At 41.9% G+C, this 23,031-nt stretch overlaps 1 protein-coding gene and 1 long non-coding RNA gene across 3 annotated transcripts in view; both read right to left on the bottom strand.

The window, feature by feature from the left end:
- BBX (BBX high mobility group box domain containing) overlaps positions 1-4,648 on the bottom strand; it is a 282,646-nt gene extending 277,998 nt beyond the window's left edge. The window contains exons 1-3 of one of the 2 annotated variants that reach the window (XM_042999122.1): positions 4,512-4,648; positions 3,980-4,115; positions 1,260-1,331 (exon numbers count right to left, since the gene is read on the bottom strand). The gene's annotated coding sequence lies outside the window, so the exon portion shown is untranslated. The remainder of the gene's footprint in view (positions 1-1,259; positions 1,332-3,979; positions 4,116-4,511) is intronic. The other variant, XM_042999121.1, reaches the window with a different exon arrangement.
- Positions 4,649-11,322: 6,674 nt separating this feature from the next.
- Positions 11,323-21,586, bottom strand: LOC122230554. The gene is made up of 3 exons (XR_006207539.1): positions 21,504-21,586; positions 13,716-14,733; positions 11,323-11,346 (listed from the first exon to the last, which is right to left on the bottom strand). It is a non-coding gene; the product is annotated as an uncharacterized LOC122230554 (long non-coding RNA).
- Positions 21,587-23,031: the final 1,445 nt, after the last annotated feature.

Here is a 23,031-nt window from a genome sequence, read left to right as displayed (position 1 = left end):
TGATTGTTCCAATCAGACTGTTATGTATGTGACACATTAAGAGGTTCTCTTAACTATCTGAAATAATGTGATATTTACATTCCATGAAAGATGTTGGACACCGAGCTTCTAATCACCTAAGGTTCTCAGCAATGTCAAAGTACATTTTGCTACTATACGGAAACTACCAGAGAGGCATGGTCCTCAATTCCTCTTAATATTAAAACCACATTTTAGCAACAAATATAATAGTAATATAATATCCCAAAGAGATAAGGCCCCTTTCCTTTTTCTTTTATGGAAAACTGAGTTCAAGTCTATCTTCATTCACAAAATACAAACTCCATCTTCACTACAGTAACATGATTAAGTAGTACAACTGATTTACACATTTAGTACAACCAGTTTTCTGAATTTATCAGCAATTTGGAATACCTGAGGTGTTCTTTACAATTGAGGGGCAAATTGCAAACAATTGGGGCTCACCGTGCTACCTTCGCACGTTCTGTAAACCCTCACCTACACTGTTACTTCTCACAAACTAATTTTTCAGGCACTTGCTGCCCCACACGTTATTTCAGCAATTTTTCCATTTGGGGGCATACGTCTGAAAAAGGTGCTTAAGGGACTTCTGAGTCGTTGTTTATTGCATATACAGGCTTCTAAAATATACCCAATTTCTCTAAGTATATAAATTTTGCAGAAAATTATGATTAATTTGGAAATGTTTATTTGCCTTTTGTATCAGGCCTTTTATATCTAAATACTAGATTTACTATACTGCCTAGTCCACCCTTCCCCACCACAAAAATAACTGTCACAAACAGCACAAGTTACCCAAGACAGAGCACCTAAGAAAGAGTAAGCAAATGTCAGTCACTATAATTAGAGAGGCATTCTGCACAATGCTTCTTTGGGTTTTTAATAATTCTCTCCACTCATAGGCTGCATTCTTTCTACAATATTATCTAGTATTAAATTTCCTAGGCCTTCAACTCTGTAAAATTTCATTATCAACTAAATGACTATTTGAAAATAAGTTTTCAAATGACACTTGCAGATAAATGTGAAATAAACATTTCAACTATCTTAATAATAACAGCAACTGAATTCTAAATACTAAGTATCATAAGTTGATTTCTGCTGTGGGAAACTCAGGGAGACAAGCTTTCTGGGGTGTTGCAACCCCAATAAGCCACCTTCTTATGTGAACAGTAAGGACCCTCAGGTCATTGCTAATAGCCATCCAGCTTCCCTGTAGAAAGAGTTTGCTTACTTACCCGGGAAGGCAAATGGAAAGTACACAGGGAGGAAGATGAACTGCAGCAAAGCCTTTGTCATATGATAGTGACCTATAAAGTATCAAATAAAGGTACATCATCAGTATGGTAGAGCTTTACAATAGAGTCCCAACTCCTGCAACACCTCTGAAGGAAGGTCCTCAAAACCCAGGAGTTCAGCTCCCCACCAACCCCTCCCCCCTGTCTACCTCCCACCCCCACGCGCGAACTGTGGAGCAATACAAGCAAAGAAGCTCCCTGTATTCAAAGAGCTGAGGGTAGCCCAGCTGGCATTCCAGGGTGTCTCCAGCACCCTCACTCCCTACTCCCCGTATGCACAAAGCTGAAAGTTGATCCTGTCTGCAAACCCAAAACCCACACCGCGATCATTCATCAACTTGCACAAGTGATCGCCGCCCCCAGGACAAACACACCAGTAACCAAATCATAGCAATCGATAGGCAGCCCGAGCCTCCACGGTGCCCAGGAGCCGGCTGGAGGTACCACGGCGACGGCAGCGGGTCCAGGTAGCGCAGCCCTCAGCCCTGCAGACCTGGGGCGGCCACAGCCGTCGCCCAAACGCCCGGCCCCAGTCACAATCCCGAGATTGGAGATCGGAACCGAGCCTGGAAACACATTCGCCAGAGCCCGGGCGGCAAGTGCAGGGCCACCAGGTCTTGGAGGTCGGGGTGGGGGTAGCTAGGAAACCGAGAGGGAGGAAGGGAGCGAGGGATCCCACCCCGCCTTTGTTGCTGGTCACCATCAAGTTTGCATCTTAGTACAAAATGTCGATCTTAAAGGCTGACAAGACAGAGGCAGAGGCACAGGGAGAAAGAGAAAGGGAATAGAGTCCATCTTGCTTTGGGGAAGAGGGGGGAGAGAAAAAATGAAGTACAAATCCCACACTCCGGGCGTAAAAGTCTGCTAAACACCTTTCCATAACGGAGGAGCAACGAGTGGGGTGTCCCCGTCCCCATGCCCGCTCGAACTGGCGGCGGTCTGGGCAGAAAACGCCTCCCTCTCCTCCTCTTCCTCCTCCTTCCCCTCCTCCTCCTCCTCCCTGTCCTCCTCCTCCTCCTCCTCCCGCGGGCCCCGGCGAAGATCCCGCCGCCACCGCCGCTGCCTCCGCTGCCCCCCGGGGAGGCACCGCCGCCCGGCCAGGCGCTGCCATTCCGAGCCTGGACCGCGCGGCGCGCGTGGGGCCCGACGCGGGGTGGCCGCGCGGGGACGTCCGCGCTGGGGACCCCCCGCGCCCCCTCGCCGCGGGCTAGCTACAAAAGTCGCGCGAGCAGAGGTGGCGGCGGCGCGCAGGAGAGGGGGCGCGCGTGGGGCCCCCACGCCGCGAGTGGGCAACCCCAGGGGATGGCGAAGAAAGCCCCTCCCCGCGTGGGGAAAGTACCCCAGGCGCCGGCAGCCCGGCGTCGGCGGCCTGGAGACGAGAACTGGACGTGTCATTAGCAGGACAGGCAATGGTTTCAAAGCCCCAGGCCAATGACCATTAGCAGTGGCAGAGCTCGCTCCGTCCCCATCCCCCACAACCTCCACCCACCTTCCCCTTCGTACCGCCCCCACCTCCACCCCACCTCGCGAAAACTTTTCAACAAGATCCACCTGGACTAATTTGTCCTCAGACAGTTAAAATATTGACTAGACCCTACACACCGGGAGGGAAGGGGAATGCACGCTTTATTTTCCTTTCTACAGAAAGGAAAGCAAAAAATAGCTTCTCTCTCCGTCTCTCTCCCCCCCCCCCCCTCTGTCGTACATGTTGTGTCTTAGCTTTTTGCATCGTTTCGTTTTACCTTCCTCATTTAGCAGAAATGATCGCGGATATTTCACACATAAACGTGTTCCAGATTCTTGGATTTAGGGTCCTTGTAAATTACTGGACTCGGGTTTGGTCACAGTTACGTTAAGTTTCATACAATACCAAGAAATTTAAAAAAAAATAATAAATTTCTGAGGGTAAGCGAACGAGACGAGGTGGAGGAGGAAAAGAAACCTCGAGTCTGATTTCTGTAATTTACTAGCGACCCGGATCGCAGCAAATAACAGTGTAACACGAGTGTGGCTTAAGACGACTGGGGAGCTCTTTCTAGAGGCATCGACCCCATCCCCGGATAAAGGATCTGCAAGTTTTCTGTCATCGCGACCATGCAATGCCATAACTTACCTTCAGAAATAAGACTTTAAACAGCGAAGGCCTTCCTCCTCCCCTCCACCACCACCCCCAGCCTCGCTCTCTCCACCTTAAACTTATTGACACAACATAATCCCACATTCAAGCAAAATCCTGACACAGCCTCCCTCCTCCTCTTCCCCCTCCTCTCTTCCCTCCCGTTCTCTCCTCTCTCTCTCTCTCTCTCTCTCTCTCTCTCGTCCCCCCCCCTCCCGCTTTCCCTCCCTCTTCTCTCTCCCCTTCTCCCTCGCCCTCTTCCCCCTCTCCCCCTATTCTTCCTCCTGGCTACTCTGGCACTAAAACAGCACTTTCTCTACTCGCCGCGCATTTGGTTAGGGGTGGGGGGTGAGAGGGCACCGATCTGCGGGGCCGGAACACCCAAATCCCAACTCTCCAGATGAACGAGCAACTGGGCTGCTGTTCCCGGTCACCGACGCACACGAAACGTTCAATAAATCCACCGAGGGCTGGCTCCTCGTACCTTCCTCCCCTGCCCCAGCTCCCCAGGCCCCACCTCCCCGGCAGGCTGGGATCCACGTACTTTCGCCGAGATGAAGTTTGGGGCTCCCCGGGCGGCCACGAGCCGCCCGCCGGCGTGAGGGCTGGCTCTGTTGTTGTTTTCCTCGGGCTGCTTCTGCCCGCGCCCCGGCTCCCGTGCCCCTCTCGGGCGGCGCTGCCTGTGTGTCGAGAGGTGCTGGTTGCAAACGCAGCCTGGCACCGGCTGGCCTACTACTCCCCAGCCCGGCCCCCAGCCTCCCGCCCGCAGGGCACTGCCTCCGCGCCCCCCGCCCCCCGCCGGCGCGGCCGCCGCGACCCTCGCCCCCGACCTCTCCCGACCCAAAGTTTTGGCGGAGGGGGAAAGTGCCCGGGGAGCGGAGCGGCCAGCGGCGGCTCCGGTCGCGCGGGGTTCCCTCCGTCTTCCTCAAGTCCACCCTACCGGCTGCCGCCGCCGCCGCCGCCGCTGCTCCTGCCGCGGAGTCCTTGGGGCTGCAGCCCGGCGGCTCGCAAGTGAGTAGGAAAACAGAAAGTGCGGGGAGAGCGCCCGGGAAGGGCTGGGGATGGGGGGCGCTTACCTCGCGGGCTCGCCGGGCGTGAGGGCGTGTGTGTGGCTCGCCCTCAGCGGCCAGTCAGGGTTCCTCTATGGGAAAGTGGAGAGGAGCTCGCGGAGCCGCTCTGCCTCCGCTTCACTGTACACTGCTCCACATACAGTACATGCAACCCGGAGAGACTGAAAACACTCATTTTATATAAGGCAGCCTGCCATTGGCCCGCGGCCTGACAGACAGGCCGCGCGGCCAAACAGAAGGCCCGTTACACCCAAACACACGCACACATACACACATTTTACAGAGACACACAAAGATCATCACATTTTCTATTTTCTAATGTTCGGGACCTGTAGACAGTAGGAGAGGACAGGTACAGAGGCCCAGCAGAGTAGGGTAAGGAGGAAAAACCTTGTCTGCACCAAGTTGCTAGGCTTGAAACTGGTGTCCTTTTGACTTGGGAGGGTTATAGTAATAAACTACAACTCCACTGGATATGGAAGTGAGGGTTTTTTTTTTTTTTTTTAATCGCTGCCGTGTGGTGCCCCATGGAAGAGGCGTGCATTGTGTTATGATTTTACAGCCTGACCTGGCTAACAAGTGGCCAAGAAAGGCTTTTAGCAGCCTGGATTTCTTTGGTCAATGGGTTAGCTATCACTTAGGCCAAAATAGTGCAAGATAAGTTTATTGGGGCTATAATGCATTGAGGTTGTTAATGCCTCGTTCGTAGGTAAATTCAGAAAAATCAATACAACAATACACAGAGACAAAGATAAACGTTTTGCTGAAAAAACCTGTCTACTTATAGCTAGTCAGACTACCACAAATCACCTGCGTGGGTATACAAACGGTGCTATAAGGTAGAATAAGTCCTGGAAGATTGTCTATTGACCCCTTCCCTTAAAAATAGACGTTTCGAGTCACTCGATATATGATTTATATTTTGCATATTGTATATGATATTTACTTTACATATTTCATATCCTACGTGAACATCACATGCTGGATGACTTTTGGGCATGGTGAAGGCAAAGAAGACTGTTCTTTCTGATTTTTTTTTTCCTGTGATCCATCTTTGGCAGATTACGTTTGGCAGTCCTATATAAACAAGTCAACAGACTGCTGGGTGGTTGGGGGGGGTGGGGGGTAACAAAGCTGGAAATTAAGAGGAATAAATTCTAGACCCCATGCTTAAACTAGATGAACAATCTAGAGCAACTAACTTACCTCTTTAACGCTTGGAGTTGGTTTGGGGTTACTTTTTTCTTTTTCTTTTCTTTTAAGATTAAAATAAGAAGCTCCCCCCAGCTTCCCTTCATTAAATGTTTATTCAGCATCTACTATGTGCCAGACATTATCATAGACCCCAGATGTTTTCTTAAGATTCCTTCTGATTTAAGAGTCTGTGAATTATTCTTAAACACAAACATTTTGAAGATTAAATAAACACAACGATTTTATGGCCTAGATGCATAGCTTTAAAACTTAAAGGAAAACTGAAGAGAACTTACTTCAAATTCCTTTTATTTCCTTGATGCCATCTTAAGGTTTTTCTCTCACTTCCATAAGGTTATCAAATGAGCGTGTGTATATATGAGTGTGTGTAAGAGTGGAAAAGAGAAACAGAACATTTAAGTTTACGAAGTTTAGAAAACAAATAGTGGTATTTAGAAATGTGCTATTTCGTTTATTTTTTAAAGGAAAATAACTTTTAAAATGAAAAAAGTACATGGAACCACTGCATTTTAAACTGATAGTATTAAAAACTGTATTAATGACACTTTGCACTTATTTGAAAGATGGAACAAAGTGTTCTTTATCCACACTACACTACAATGAGGTAGGTGCTCAGCATTATTATCTCTATTTTACCCAACAGAGAAATGAGACAGAGACAAATTATATAACCTCCTCGATATTACACAGAATAGCAGTGAAGAAGGAACGTAAACCCAGGACTCTAGTTTTGAGTAACTTGATACTCCTTCCTTCCAAATGACAAACTTCAGGGATAAGAGGCAAATGGAGGAAAATCAGAAAAACTTTCTCAGGATTTCACTGTGCTCTTTTCTGAGGAGGAAAAAAACAGTAAAAACAAGCTGCTGTATTTAATTGCTGAGTTAAATGTTGTGATTATTTGCTAGGGTATTTATTTTATGAAAAATATAAAAGACCAGCCTACCCCTAACCCCTAACCCCCAACCCCAACCATAGGACAACATCCTTTATTTCTTTATGGTTGCAAAGATTGGGTTGTGTTTTTTTGGGGTTTTTTTTTTTTTTTTTTTTTTGGCTGAATGATGCTTAGCTTAGCAGAATTATTTACAGATACACTTTTCAAACTTTTAGATCACATGTTGCTATCAGCAAAGTGTTTGAGCATGTCCTCTCTCTCCATCTCTCTCTCTCTATCTCTGTCTCTCCCTCTTTGTGTCTTTAAAGTGCACCACTACATGGATATAATATTTACCAATACAAAGCAGATCCTCACAAAAACAAAATGAAAAGGCATGAACTGAAAAATAAAATTAAGAGTTTCATTTTCTTCCTACACTCCTGTGATACAGTCTTAGCACACGCCCCTAAGTTTTGCATTCAACTTTAGAGACGTCTGATAGTGCAAGATGTTGATCAGGACTGATGCAAGAGAGCATATAGAAGTGCATAGAAATGTCTCACTGCAAGACATTACTGTTACTGGAAAACTGGTGAGTCCACAGAGGCTTTAAATTGGGAGAATGACACATTTTTTAAGATGCATTTTATATATTGGTGGTGTATTAGGCATCATATGGCAGTATAAGCTATCATTCAATATTCTTTTGCAGATCCTTTATTGAGAGGGATCTATGTGTTAGACACTTGTGTATGCCAGATTCTGGAAAAGGAAAATTGCCTGCTCTTAGGAGAAGCAATGGAATGGACTATCAGTCTCCTGTATAATAGATAAGACCTCACCGCTAAGGAAAAGAGGCTTAGAACTTAATATAATATGGTATTTTACCATTTAGGAAATACTTTTTATATTTTTATACTCTCATTTGAGAATAAATATTAAGACATTTTAAATGGCAGTGATACTCAAAAATTGAAAATATGATCAAGAAAGGGGTGCCTGGGTGGATCAGTTGGTTGAGCCTCCAACTTTGGCTCAGGTCATGATCTCACAGTTCCTGAGTTTGGGCCCCTTATAAGGCTCTGTTCTGACAGCAGAGCTTCATACTGCTTTAGATCCTCTGTCTCCCCCCACCCTGCCCCGCCCCCCCTGCTCACGCTTTCTCAAAAATAAATGAAACATTTTTTAATATCCAGAAAAATAATAACTTTTATAGAGTTTATTCAATTTTCATAATAGAAGGTTATTAAAATAAAAACAACTGATTGTTGTCTCTGTAAAAGGACATTTAAAAGGTTCTATAAAAAATTTTAAAAATAAAAAGGTCTACATTTTTCCTTTCTTGTTTTCAGATTTGATGATCAAACAAAAGTGGAGTTTACAAAGTTAGCACACTTCTCCTTCTCATGGCCTTGATTGTCCATTTTCTTAATTGTATTTGATAGGAATCTTCTATTACAAAGTAATTTTGGGAGACTAAACTTAAATATGTGTGTATACACATATGTATAAGTATACATTTATGTAAACATGTCTATAAATAACATTCATTTCCTTATTTTAAAAAATGTTTTAAGTTTTTATATTTGAGAGAGAGTGTCCGTGTGCACATGTGCTCATGCATACAAGCAGGAGGAGAGAGACAGAGAATACCACGCAGCCTCCTCGCTGTCAGTGCAGAGCCCAATGTAAGGCTTAATCTCCTGTGAGATCATGACCTGAGCCAGAATCAAGAGTGTGGCGCTCAACCAACTGAGCCAACCAGGCACCGTTATTTCCTTATTTATACACTGCTTCTTTATACAGTCCTAATTGAAATCCTGATTTCACCACTTCCTAACTCTGTAACTTGGAAAAATTCCTTAATCACTCTAAGACTCCGTTTTCTTATTTGTAAAATAGGGATGGTAAGACTAACCATAAGTGAAATAATCCATGTAGAATACTGAAGCCTGGAACCTACTGAACATTCAGTAAATATTAATTTTATTTATATTCCACACAGAAAAAGCCAATAACAGCTGCTTTACAGAAAGTTTTCTAAGACTTAATCAGAACATTAAATAGAGTTCATGGAACCTGTTGCAACTTACTCACCCAGTGTTTGTAATTTCCCTTTAGCCTCCATTCTGCCAATTCCAGCATCTCTGTACTTAAAAGGGATGTCAGACAGGTCCCAGGTTAAAGCAAACATCCCATTGAGTGAGCATTACTAGGCACCTAAAAAGGCAAACTTGTAATAAATCCCTTTTTGAGACCAGCTTTGTTTTGCCCTTGGAAACTTTAGGTCGTTACAGTGATGAGGGTCTGCCTTAAATAACAATTTTTGACTTGTACTTGACCTTGCTAGCTTCCATTTTTTTTCCTCTATAAGAAAAAAAAAAAAATAGAGCATACCTCTCTCCTCAAGGCCAAATCAAAGGGACTAAAAATTGAAACGGGCGGTTGAACCACTTTTTAGCACCAATGCAAAAATTACTAATTGTGAAGAGAACCACCTTATACTAGATCCCAGCAGAGTTGAAGATAGCAATGAAGGAAGAGATTATCCAGCTTTCCTAGAGTGATTTTTGGCAAAGTATCTTGGAATTCCCCCTCTCCTGTGATCTTCTATGGCATTTGATCTAGATTACTCTTAAGGCATTCAAATGCCTTGCCTTGTATTACATTATTTGTGTGTAAAGAAAAGAAACACCTAAAGAAATGATGATGTCTTGCTGATGGTTTTATTTTACAACAGTGGCTAGCATAATAACGTGCACATTGCCTAACATGTAACAGTAACTCAAGGAAGATTTGCAAAACAAAGAACAAAGGAAGTAAAAACAAACTAAAAGTCTATAAATTATAAGAAGGATCAAAGAGAACAAAGATGAGAGTGGTGCCAGAGAAAGTTGGGTATCTCACAAAATGGGGAGTTACCCATCTGAGATATCTTAGATACATGTGAGATGGCCTAGCATATTCACTAATATCCACATGAGCTAGGTGAGACAAAGAAAGGGACTTTCTTTTTAAAGATGAAGAAAATTAAAGCAAGTAATGTGTAAATGATTCCCTCAGTATTATACAACTAGTAGCAAAGCTGAATTAGTACTAAGGTTCTAGACAGCTAGTTCTGCAAACTCTCTGCCCTGGGAGAGAGAAGGAGGGGAAGTCACCAAGGAGTCTCTTAAGGATCATACCATAAAAATAGGTCTCTAAGTGGATGAAGATTTTACACTAATGGATTTGATAATAAAACCAGTAAACACTGACATTAGCATTAGATGGTCTTTCTAGCCAGCATCTCATGACAAGCTTCAACAATACCCCCAATGAGGACCATTTAATATGACACATCCAACTCCTGGGAACTCCCTTCTTCCCAAGGCCATCTATTTCATTTTCTAACAGTTTTGACCACCACAGAGTTCTTCCTGATATTTAACATAAATTCTCTCCTCTAAGTATTATCCATTGTTCTTTTTCCTATTCCTTTGTTACCACACAGAACAATCTAATCCCTCTTCCATGTAGCACTTAAAATATGTGAAGACAGCTATCATGGTTCCCTCCTGCCTTGAGTTGTGTCTTTTTCAGACAGTCTTATTTCCTTAGAACATTCTTCGTAGGTCACCATTTTCAATTCTTGGTCTCCTCTCAAACCCTGCCTATTGTCTTTGTTGGTGTTCCTTCAAGTGGGACATCTAGAGCAGGTGGGGGGTGGGGGTGGGAAGACTGAGGCAGTGTAGAGTACAGCATGACCATGACTCCCTTATCATTGATACAAAATTTCTATTACTGCAGCCTAAGATGGAACTTGCTTTTTTGGCAGTCACATCTCTCTGCTAACTGATATTGTGCTTATTCACAAAAGAAAAATAAATGTTTTTTTAAATGTGGGCTGTTAAGCCATGCCTCCTCCATTCTGTATTATATAATTTATTTTGGGGAAACTGAGGCATAAGCCTGTATAACCCTGATGTTATACAGTGGTTAAGAATTGAGGCTCAGGATTTATAACAACACGGGTTAAAGCTTTGCTCAGCACTTACTAACTTTTTTTTTTTGCTAACTTTTTTTTTTGTATGCTGGCTATTTCATTCAACATGTTTGCTATTGATCTCACCGTCTTTCATCCATTCACAAATCTGATGCCTTCTCTACATTTTTCCAAGTCATGTTTAAAGCACTGTCTAAGGCAGAACCCAGAGCACATATCTCCCAAAAGGTTAACATTATTTATTTATTGGCACTCCCATGGCCACAATTCTTGAACCTGTGATAGAGCCACCTAATTTCACCTAAATTAAAAAAATTTAAAACTAAAGGGACGCCTGGGTGGCTCAGTTGGTTAAGCGTCTGACTCTTGATTTCTGCTCAGGTCATGGTCTCTAGCTTTGTGAGATGGAGCCCCATATCAGACAGTGCAGAGCCTACTTGGGATTCTCACTCTGTCTCTGTCTCACCCCCACTTGCTGCCTGTCTCTCAAAATAAACAATAAGACTTAAAAAAAAAAAGTTTAAGCCTAAATAAATGTATAAAGATTAATATGGTGATAACGTAGACACTTTATTTCTTAACATATTATTAATTGCCTTAGATTTCTTTATAAGAAATAAAACATTTTAGGGACACATGGGTGACTCAGTTAGTTAAGTATCCAACTCTTGATCTCAGCTCAGGTCTTGATCTCAGCTCAGGTCTTGATCCCAGGGTCATGAGTTCAAGCCCTGTGTGGGGCTACATGCTGGGAGTGGAGCCTACTTTGCAAAAAAAAAAAGAAAGAAAGAAAGAAAGAAAAAAGAAATAAAACATTTTATATACAACTGAAGCCCCTTTCTGTGTTCCAATTCCTCTCCATTTCTCCTCAGAGGTGACCATTATTTTTCAATTTCACTCTCATCCTACCTTTTTTTCTTTCTTTCTTTTTTTTTTTTTTTGCAGCCCACTCATGATAATACCTGATGTGGCTTTATCAAAGAAAAGGCTTTATGAAATTTTCATAATTTTCATTCACTAATGTTAGTTAGAGAAGAATTCTTTGGTGAATGGGATATACTAACTGATTAATTACAGTGAAAACAGGTAATTTTGGAAGGATATGGAATGGCTCTTAGAAATAAAAGAAAAGCTAGGGAACTTATTCCAGAAAGCCCAAGAATACTGTCAACTCAAGGAGATCACTTTCAGGTGAGAATATCTTTGTTCTCATTATGATGAATTTGCTCAAACTCCTTCCATCCTTTCTTTATGTCACCAAAGAGAATAGAAGAGTCCAATCACCTTTACCCAAGTTTTAAGTTCACCCTTTGTCCAGTTAGAAGAGGAGATTTTGCAGAGCACCTGGGTGGCTCAGTCAGTTAAGTGTCTGACTTCTGCTCAGGTCATGATCTAGAGCTTGGTGAGTTTGAGCCCCACAAGGTCAAGCCCTGTGTTGGACTCTGTGCTGACTGCTCAGAGCCTGGAGCCTGCTTCAGATTCTGTGTCTCCCTCTCTCTCTGCCCCTCCCTCACTTGATCTCTTTCTCTCTCTCTGTTTCTCTCTTAAAAATAAATATTAAAAACAAAAAAGAACTGTTTAATGGAAGATGACATTTTGCTTGACTCTCCCAAGCAGATTGCATGTTTACCTGGGGTAGAGAAGATAGGCCAGTGGTGGAGGCTTCAGGGAGTTGAGTTTGGAGAGAAAAATTTAGGTGGATGCAACGTATTGGTAACATTCTTGTTCTTGGTGGACTCACAGGTGTTGGTTTGATAACTTACATAGATGTTACATTATTCTTTTGCATGTAGCAAATATATTTTGAAAGTAAAAGTAAACTTTAAAAAAAGAAAAGGGGGGAGGGAAGCTTGCATATGAAGGATTTTCATTTCCCAAAGTAAAATTGTAGTACTAGTAAGAGAAGGCAAATAGATGCTGGGCAGGTGAAAACAGATTTGTAACATCTCCAACAGCCACAGTGCAACTAAGCTATCAAGTTATGAACCCTGTGACAAAAGAAAAATAGGCTTAGGCTAGTCTCAGTGACCCTATGCCGAGTCTAAGTGTGCCCAGATTTTTCTTCCTTCCTTTACCTACCTTTCATTTCATTTCAAGGACCATAAAGCCACTCAGATAAGCTTAAGAAAAAGGGGAAGTTAATTGTGCAAATATTGGGGTCTCTCGCAGAACTCAAGGGCAATAAGAATAATTAGGCTTGGAAACAAAAGTGCATTACCTTTATTGCTGTCTTTGTCCCCAGGTCAGGGGCAAGTATTCACCTGTTTTCAGAGGGCTGCCCTTTTGGTGTTTATGGACAGAAACAGTTTTCTTAAGTAAATACCAGAATGGGAGGCTATAAGGAGTAATTCTGTTACCTAGAACTTTCTAGAATCTTATCTAGACCCAGTGTCTCATTTACCACCTATAATTTGCAGAATCCACCTTTTTCCTCTTAATCCTAAGAAATTTCAGTGCAGTTATTCAGAATGTTTATGGGCTGGTTTTCATACCCACATAATGTTCAGAAGTAAGTGATTTCTTAATACTGTACATTTATTTGTTATATTCCTTGATTCCTTCCAGAGAGGATTTCAGTTGGTCTTCAACAGTTCAAATTTTACTACATGTTTTCCCTAGACTCTCAGATATTATTCAATAGATCTTGGATCTCTCAACTCATTTAGAGTGCCTAGGTGGTCTCTTAATTTTCTTTAACATATTTTTTACTTTCTGTTACATTCTATAGCAAGCTACTCAAACTAGCTGAAGAAAGGAGGATTTGTTAGATTCACTGCACAGGTAAGGTTACAGCAAGGGACAACAGCTATAATTTAAACCCCAAAAGAAGTGGAGTTATCGGGCCTGGGAGGTAGGCATTAGGCCGGGGACATTGAAGGTACAGCTGCAATGCCGGAAGTACAGCTGGCAGAAAGGTTGCTTTTTCCTGAAGTGGAATAGGACTGACAGGAGAGGCATACAATGGAGAAGTTAACTAAAACAATGATTTCTTGAGCTAAAAGAGATAAAACTAAGGGAAGGGGAAGGGTTGTGTTGAATGATGGGTTTTGTATGAATTCACCTCTAGGCTCACCTTCACCATATGGGAGTTCCTGAAAACAAACAAGCAAATATATTGAAGTTGACCTACCAGAAAGGACAGCTTTAAAAAGAACAATGTGATGGTGCTTGAAAAGGCGGCATTAAATACACTTCCTCAAATTAGGCTGAAGTCTCTTTACCGAAGAATTGAGTCCAGGTTTTAGGAGTACTTTGCTATTTGGAAAGGGATGGTTTCCTTTTCTGTCGCTTGACACTTTTTCTTACAATACTATCTTCTTCCTCATTTAAAAACAAACTTTCTAATCTGCTGAATTGCTGAAGTTGTCTTTCTAAATTTCAGATTGACTCTTGTAAGTTTGTTAAAGTACTGCCCTTTGGCCAGATGTATTCAAAAAAAGAAAAACTGAAATGAGTTACTTTGCTTGTCACCACATTGAAGGAGAAGGGAGAAAAAAGAGAAAAGAAGGAAAGAAACAGGAAGGGAAGGAAGAAAGACTTAATTGAGGAAGTAAGGCTGAGATGAGTTCAGAAGCCACCCACCCTTGGCTCTGACTTCGCATTCAGATGTGACCCGAGAAGGGTTGGGGAGGCGGAGGCAGTAAATACCAAGAAAACCTTTCTCTAAGTAGATAATTCTGAATTAGAGACAGAAAGCCTCTTCAGCAGTACCTGGGTCCCTAGCCTTGGACAGAGGGATAAGGGTCTCTCTGCCTTCTAAGTGCCCAACTACTGTAGACATCACCAAGTCAGTGGCTGCACACGAACAGGTATCCTGTCATCATCCTGACTTAGACAATGTGTGTCCTTCCTACCGAGCCTTAATTGCGAAGTAGAGTCCCAGAGTTCCTTCTCTCCAGGCAGACTTGCTTCTGTTTAGAGGAGAAAAACAGGCAGCAGAAAGCCTTCACTTTTTCATCCTCCACCACTCCATCAAGGCTTCCCTTCCTAATTTGGGGGCTGGATCTCCCAGCCTTCACAGATTGGAGTGGTCTCTAGCACTCCAAAAGAATGGGAGCCACCAATTGGAAAGTTATCTCAAAGTGATGAATGGAGAAATGTTGGTCCATGGTCTTGGTGGTCATCTGAGAAATCATGGCTTTGCAATCCTGAGTGAAGTAAAGAAGAAAGAGGCATTCAGTAAAGTGCACCTATTATTTCGGTGAGGTTGGAAGAAAGAACCAAGTTCTAGGAGCCACTAGTTTCATGGGGTCAATCATTCATTAATTCATTCAACATTTACTAAGTGCCTTCTCTTTGCCAGGTACGGTGGCTCTTGCAAGAGACACCAGGCAGATGCAGTTCCTGCTTATGTTCTAGCAGTGGAGACAGATGTGATATACAACATCATAAAAAACGTTCCTTGGGGGGCGCCTAGGTGGCTCAGTCAGTTAAGCATTCCAGCTCTGGTCATGATCGCACAAGTTCGAGCCCGGCGTTGGGCTCTGCACTGACAGCATGGAGTCGGCTTGGGATTCTCTGTCTCCCTGTGTCTCAGCCCTTCCCCCTAACACACGCATGCATGTGCACTCTCACTCTCTCTCTCAAAAATAAAATAAACATTTAAAACAATGCTCCTTGGATTCAGAAAGAGAGGCAGAACAACCAGTTTGCAGTGCTGGAAGAATCTAAAACTGAAGGAACAATTGCAGGATCTGAGGCTGCCCAGGGTTTAGCTGTTTTAAAGAGTAAAGAGGTTTTCTTTAGTCAGGTAAGGAAAAAGGCTGAATTATGAGATATATAGATCTTAAGTTGGCTTTATATTCTAAGTGAAAGAAAATGGCACTTTTGTACATGTCCTTTTTATGATTTTTGTGGTCAGTTTTATTCGTTTTTAAATTCTAGGGTTTGTGTGTAGTAGTGAATGGTTGGGAGAGATTATTATTATTTTTTTTTAATGTTTATTTTACTTTTGAGAGAGACAGAGTGAGCAGGGGAAGGGCAGAGAGAGAGAGGGAGACACAGAACTCAAAGCGGGCTCCAGGTTCCTAGCTGTCAGCACAGAGCCCAGCACTGGGCTGGAACCCACGAACTGTGAGATCATGACATGACTGAAGTCAGATGTTTAACCAACTGAGCCACCCAGGCGCCCCAAGATTATTTTGTTTGCTTCAGAAATTTCAATAAAAGGCTAAAGGTATTAGGAATATTCAGGAAAAAAAAGTTTAGAAGTATTAGTAATTATAAGAAGATATGTCAGGAAATACTACACACAGGAGATTTCAGGTGGCAGCTACATTGAACAAAAAAGAAAGTTTATGTGCTAGCAATAAGAATGACTATTTCCATAGTTAAATCATGTTTGGTAAGAATGACAAACGCTGGATATTGATGTAGATTTTAGATTTTTTTATATTTTGGAGAGGCATAATTACATTTTGATTTTATGTCATTTCTTATGGAAGAGACCTGTTACTCTACTGGGATCGTGTATCCTCAGTAAGCTTTGCAATTTGTATTGATATTTGCTTTATCTGTGCATGTTCATAGGGTGTGTGTGAACTGAGGCTCCCAGTGGAGGCAGAATTGCTTAGAGCTTAAGAGCTGGGGCTTCTGGAGTCAGAAAGATCTGAATCCGAACACTGCTTCTGCTACTTACTAGTTAGTTGTATGACCTTGGACAAACTTCCTAAACCTACCAAGCCTGAGGCCTCAGTTTCCTAAACTGGAAGATGGGGATTAGTGTGATTCCTACCTCTACAGCTTGTTGTGGGGATTAAACAAGATGCTGCATGTAAAAACAATCCCTGACGATAAATAGTAGCTTTTGTTTAACTAAGGATTGTTATATAGAGGAATGTTTTGTGTCCAATGATATGGAGCACTGGAAGATAAATAGAAATTTTATTTCCCATGGGGTGATTATTGAAATGCTTGAGAAATTTGGGTGGACTATTCTTTGAAGATTGCTAAAATTTAATATGGTGGCACAGTAATTGCAATGGATGGAAAGAATTAAATATTTCCTTCTGGTTTCTTGGTTTTTGTTTTTGTTTTTTTACAACATAGTGGTGTTCACAATTATTTAGGTAACACTGAAGAATTTCAGAGTATTTATGCACTTCTGGCTTAACTTGTTTAGGATTCTTAACGTGTCAGTAGTAGAGCAGGAATTCGTTTTTAGCTCCACATTACCGCTGCACCCTTAGCACTCAGCAGTCTTATGATAGCATTTTTCAAAATGTGGTTCATCAGAATCATCCAGGTGACTTGTTTAAAATTCAGATTCCTGGCCCTGACGTGTGAAGAAGTCTCTGAATTTCAAATAAATATACCAACCCAGCTGAATTTTATCAACACCTCAGTTTAAGAATGACTAGACCACACACATGTGAGCTGTACTCTGGAAGCTCCTTCTGTCAGGTTGTGCTTCTTCTTTAAATAGTAACTTGTGTGAAACATTTATGGGACACACCCTAACATCTTCACAGGACATAAAGCTTTTTGTTCTCTATGCTTTAACCACCATTCCAAATCACTTGATTAATAATGATTTACTTTCTCTCATAGCCTTCAGAAACATTTGCCTTTCCCTGCTTGTGGTGGTAACAGCTAAACTATTACCTTATCCTTGTTACTGTGGTAGGGCTGAGGGTGGGGCAAATGTAATAGATGTATGATTGGAGTCCATGGGGAACCCCTGGTTTACACAAACTTCTCCATAGTTGAACTTGCTAAATCTGGCCTTTCTTTCCCCAATCCTTAAAGTCTTACATACTCCTGGCATAGATTCCCATGCTATCCCCAACCTACATATCCCTGACCCTTCTGTCCTGATCACTACTCAAGATCCATTTTGATCACGTCAGGCCAGATACCTGCACTTGCTCCCTCACTCTGCTTCTAGAAGAAATTTGTTAGCCATGAAGGCAGTAAAAAATTATATTTCCACGTTCCAGTTTGTAAACAGAAAAGAAATACTGTGTACATGTAAAAGTGTCAATGGGAGTTTTGGGGTGGAGGAGAGGGAGGGAAAGACACCTATGAAGGCAGGGGCAAGGTCTCTACCTTTACATTGCCTGACCTACATGGTTACAGGCAAAGAGACGCATGAGCCATGGAGGCAGATCTGATGCCTGCTGCCCCCAATATGTTGAACACTGAGCTTGCTAAGCCATTTTCTACTGCCCAGACAACATGACAGATTTGGATATTTGAAGTTCTGTGGTTTCGGTGATTGGTTGGTGAAACAATGGTGATTTACCTTTAAAAAATTTTTTTTGACGTTTAATTATTTTTGAGAAAGAGACAGTGTGTGTGTGTGTGTGTGTGTGTGTGTGTGTGTGTGTGTGTCTGTCTGCAAGCAGGGGAGAGGCAGAGAGAGAAAGGGAAATACAGAATCTGAAGCAGGCTCCAAGCTCTGAGCTGTCAGCACAGAGCCTGACATAGGGCTCGAACTCAGGAATCGCAATATCATGACCTGAGCTAAAGTCAGAGGCTTAACTGACTGAGCTACCCAATGGCCCCTTAATTTTTTTTTAATGTTTATTTATTTTTGAGAGAGAGAGAGACAGAGTGCGAGTAGGAGAGGGGCAGAGAGAGAGACACACAGAATCTGAAGCAGGCTTCAGGCTCCAGGTTCCAGGCTCCAGGCTCCAGGCTCCGAGATGTCAGCACAGAGCCCCATGCAAGGCTCAAACCCACAAACCATGAATTCATGGATTCAAGCCCCATGTTAGGCTCTGCACTGGCAATGTGGAGCCTGCTTGGGATTCTCTCTCTCTCCTTCTCTCTCTGCCCCTCCCCCACTCATGTGCTCTGTGTCTGTCTCACTCTCAAAATGAATAAATGAATAAACTTTAAAAAAAAAGAGAATATTTTTAGGAGATCCTCCTAGATTTTTTTTTTTTTAAGATTTTATTTTTAAGTAATCTCTACACCCAACATAGAGCTCGAACTTACAACCCTGAGATCAAGATTCACATGCTCTACCAACTAAGCCAGCCAGGCACCTCCTAAATAGACATTCTTTAGGTAGTAAATTTGGAGATTGCAACTCAGGAAAGCAAAATCTCTTCCACATGAATCAGCTAGTGTCCTACAAAAGAAACCTGTCCACTTAGCCACTTTAGTAAAATTTGGCCTATGTGCTAAGATGGCCCCATCCACACTCCACGGGATAGAATTACATAGTCTGCACCAAACAGTGTTACACACATGGGCTTTGGAGTCAGATGTGGGTTTTTTTAGTCTTGGGTCCACCCCTCACCAGATGTGTGAAACCATACAAGTTCTATAGCCTCAGTTTTATCAACTGTAAGGTAGATTGATCGTAGCTGTGGGGAGAAGAGTAAGATGATGGATAGAAAGCTCTTTGTGTTATGCCTGGCATACAGTAGCTTTCACTCAGACTTCTTTCTTCTGTCTTCTTAGGATTCTATTGTCTCCATCTTTGCTTTGCACCTTGTCCAAGACTTTTTTGAATGTAACCATGTGATATGTCGAGATGTGCCTAACTTCCTATTCTTCATTTTCTCAGTTTCTTTTTTTCAGCAAATATTTCCTGAGTGCATGCTCTGTGCAAGGTGCACTAGTCAAATCAGAGAACAAAACAGATAAAAATACTTGCCCTTATGGAGCTTACATTCTAATTGAGGGGAGCAATATAATAGACGACAGAGTAAATAAGCTAATTACATAATATGCCAACAGGATAAGTGTTATGGAAAAAGAGAGAACAGGGGAAGGAAGACTGTGTGTGGGCGTAGAGGTGTTCCAATTTTAAATGGGGATGATCACGATAGGCCTTACTCTATTGTTTAAACACAGAGAGAATGGGAAATGCCATGAAGTCATACAGAGTTCACTATCCTTGGGTAACTAGGTAAACGTGAGAGGCTGGAATGCCTAAAGGAAGTGGAGCCTCATTCTTTAATTTTTCAAATGCAGCAGCAAAGCCAGCAGAAGGAATTTAGTAATGCTCACCCATTCGGTGGCAAGAACTGTTTTTGTTGATTTTCTTTTTGACCTGACTCACCTGTTGTCTCTAAGGCCATAGAATGTTTTTCCCTTTCTCCCTTTGGTTTCATGTCTCAAGACCTTGGGAAATATTATCAATAAAAGAGGAGAAATTAGGGCTTCTTATGCTACATCTCTGTGTTTTATGTAACAGAAATCCTTTGCAACTCTGGGAAACATATGTGATTTAGTTATAAAGCCATGATTGGGTTTAACTTTAGACAATTTTTATTAAAACAAAGTAGCATATTTTTTTCTTAAGGCTAATAATGGAGGAAGATCCCTGCAGTGGAATTCAGAGTCTGGGGTCTGCCCACTAGCTATCATGAGACAGTTCTGTGTCCAAGACTTTCTTAGCTGGGAATTGCAGGTGGGAGGAGGTATCTCCTCCACCTCTCTAATTTTGTGAGTCTTTGAAAAGCTCCAAGAAAATTTCTCTCCTAGAAACTAAAACAGGTATAATGTGTGGGCCTCTAATCTCTTGACATCTACTTTATTGAAAACTGCAATTAAGGTGATTTGTCCATTTTTGGATAGGAACAAAAATGGAGTGGTAATCTTCCTCATACTATTTGTGCCTCTTTACTTTTCATGGTATAAATGAAGGGAAGAATGCTTTCTTACCACATACTGCTCATCAGTATTTTTTTAAAAAAGAAATCCTACATTTATTTGATTTCTCTAGTTTTTTTAAGTAACCTCTCTTCTCAATGTGGAATTTGGATTCACGACCCTGAGACCAAGAGTCGCATGCTCTACTGACTGAGCCAGCCAGGCGCCCCTGCTCATCAGCATTTTTGCCATATACATGGAATTTCAGGGCCTTACCATCAGATGTTATCTATCAAACACTTAAAATATTTCAGTATTTATAAACCTAGAGAGACCTACAAGTGACAAAGGCATGCCCTCAAGGTCTCAAAGCCCCCATTTTTACTTATCATCATTATTTTTATATCAGAGTTAATTATATTAGTAATATAAGTATATATTATAACCTCCATTTTACATGGCAAGAAATTGAAATGCACACAAAAGTCTACTAAAAAAATATCAAATGTCTCCATTCCGCAAACCCACACCTTTCCTTAATCTTCTGAACTAGGGATTGGCAAACTAGGGATCTGCCTGGAGGCCAAATCTGCTTTCCCTTCCCTCCTTCCCCCCAAACCTGTTTTTATATGGTTTCTACATTTGTTAACAGTTGAGAAAAATCAAAAGAGTAATATTTTGTGACACGTGAAAATTATATGAAACTCCTAGTTCAATGTTCATAGATAAAGGTTTAGTGGAACATACCTACTCCCATTACTTATATATTATCTGCTTATGTATATGACCACTTTCTCTCAAAAATAGCCAAGTTGCATAGTTGTGACAGAAATCATATGGCCCACAAAGCCTAAAATATTTACTGTCTGTCCCTTTACAGAAAAAGTTGCCAATCCCTGGTCCAGACCATATGGGTGTCTTTGTTAGGGGTCTAAGGAGAACATATGTAGACTCATGGCATTTCAGCTCTGCCTTATTTTACATATACTTGCACAGGGTACCAAGAAAACTACACATGTCTTCTCCCATGTTGCTGCATTTCCTCCTTTATGGATTGGTTACTCGTTGGTTCTTGTTATTTTTGGACATTCCTATTTGTTCATTTGTTCATTCATTCACTCCACAAGTCCTTATGGCGCACCTGCCTGGGAAAGCGTAACTAATGAAAAGTAGCTTGACTAGTTCATTTTTAGAGACAAGTAATAGGCAAATATAAACCATTATTCTATAGTAGTAAGAAGCACCACCCTAAGATTATGACTGGGGCAAAAAGGAAAGTATTTGGCTCAGCTGAGGGGTTGGTGAGGCTTCCTAGGAAGACACTTGAACTGTGGACAGGAAGAGGATGAAGTTTGGGGAGGGAACATACATTTCATATTAGAGCAATACAGTAGTCCACCCTTATCTGTGGCCTTGCTTTCTGTGGTTTCAGTTACCTTCAGTCAACCGTGGTCCGGAAGCAGATGATCCTCCTCCTAATGTATCATCAGAAGGTCAGTAGTAGCCTAATGCTACATCACAATCCTGTGTTATTCGCCTCACTTCCTCTCATTACGTAAGCATTTTATCATCCCACATCATCATAGGAAGGGTGAGTACAATGCAATAAGATCTTTTGAGAGAGAAAGCCCACATTCATGTAACTTCTATTACAGTATATTGTTACAATTGTTCTATTTTATTATTATTGTTGATCTCTAACTGTGCCTAATTTGCACATTAAAATTTATCATACGTGTATATGTGTAGGTAAAAACATATATACATAAAAGTCATATATACATATATGCATGTATATAGGGTTTGGTAGTTTGGTACTATCTATGGTTTCAGGCATCCACTGGAGGTCTTGGAATGTATCCCCCATGGATAAGCAGTGGGGGGGGGGTGTGTGTGGGGGGGAGGGAAACTACTATATTTTCCAAGATCTGTATTTGTCAGGGTTCAATGTAGGAAAGAGAAACCAAAGTAGTCATTTTAAGAAGGAAAGGACTTAGGATGCATGGATAATTAGGACAAAATTATGGAAGGGCCAGAAAAATAGGCTACGGGCTGGCCCACCAGGACTGATTCCCAAAAGACTACAGTACTGTCATACTGAGGCCATGACTGGAATTATTCAGTCCAAGAACACACTGCCATCCACCGATGCTGCTGCTGGAACTCTGCCAGGGAAAAGGATCTCTACAAAATTGCTAGCCAGTAGAAAAACAGGCAGGAGAGCAGGACCATGGCCTCAGCTCTGTTTTAAATATCTACATCTCACAGGGGTACATCTATTTTATGCATTTAAAACTCTTGCTGCAAAAGAAGTCAAGGGACGCCTAGCTGGCTCAGTCAGTAGAGTATGTTACTCTTGATCTTGGGCACGTGAGTTCAAGCCCCATGTTGGGTATAGAGATTACTTAAAAATAAATAAATAAATAAAACTTAGAAAAAAAAGTTGAGAAAAGTAGCATCAGCTTTCTAGAGAAGTTGAGCAAGCCAAGCCACAGAATCCACCACATTTTTAGAATCAATGTCACTGTCCGTTCAAGGAATTGCAAATAGCTTGGGATGGCTAGAGTAGTAGTTCCCAGTCAAGTGTGTTTTAACTTCAAAATGTTGAGCCCCTGATGCACATGACAGTAGTTATATTTTAACATCCTATGATTGAGAAATATATTGCAAATAGTTATATTTAAGTAAATTTTTATTTTGTTAATCACAGTAGCAAATACATACATTTGGAAGATGACGGTGTTAACAATAGCTGATCTCTATTGCATGCATTATGTACATTAACTAATTTAATTGTAATGCATATATATTCAAGCTGTATCATTTGTTCAATCAACAAATAATGACCTAGACCACTTTTTTTGTGTGTTCCAGAACTCTTCCATGATGTCTGGGGA

This window comes from Panthera tigris, chromosome C2, assembly GCF_018350195.1.
Source record: "Panthera tigris isolate Pti1 chromosome C2, P.tigris_Pti1_mat1.1, whole genome shotgun sequence".
NCBI classification, from domain to species: Eukaryota; Metazoa; Chordata; class Mammalia; order Carnivora; family Felidae; genus Panthera; species Panthera tigris.
Note: the sequence above shows the minus strand (reverse complement) of the source record. Positions and strands in the feature narration are given on the sequence as shown.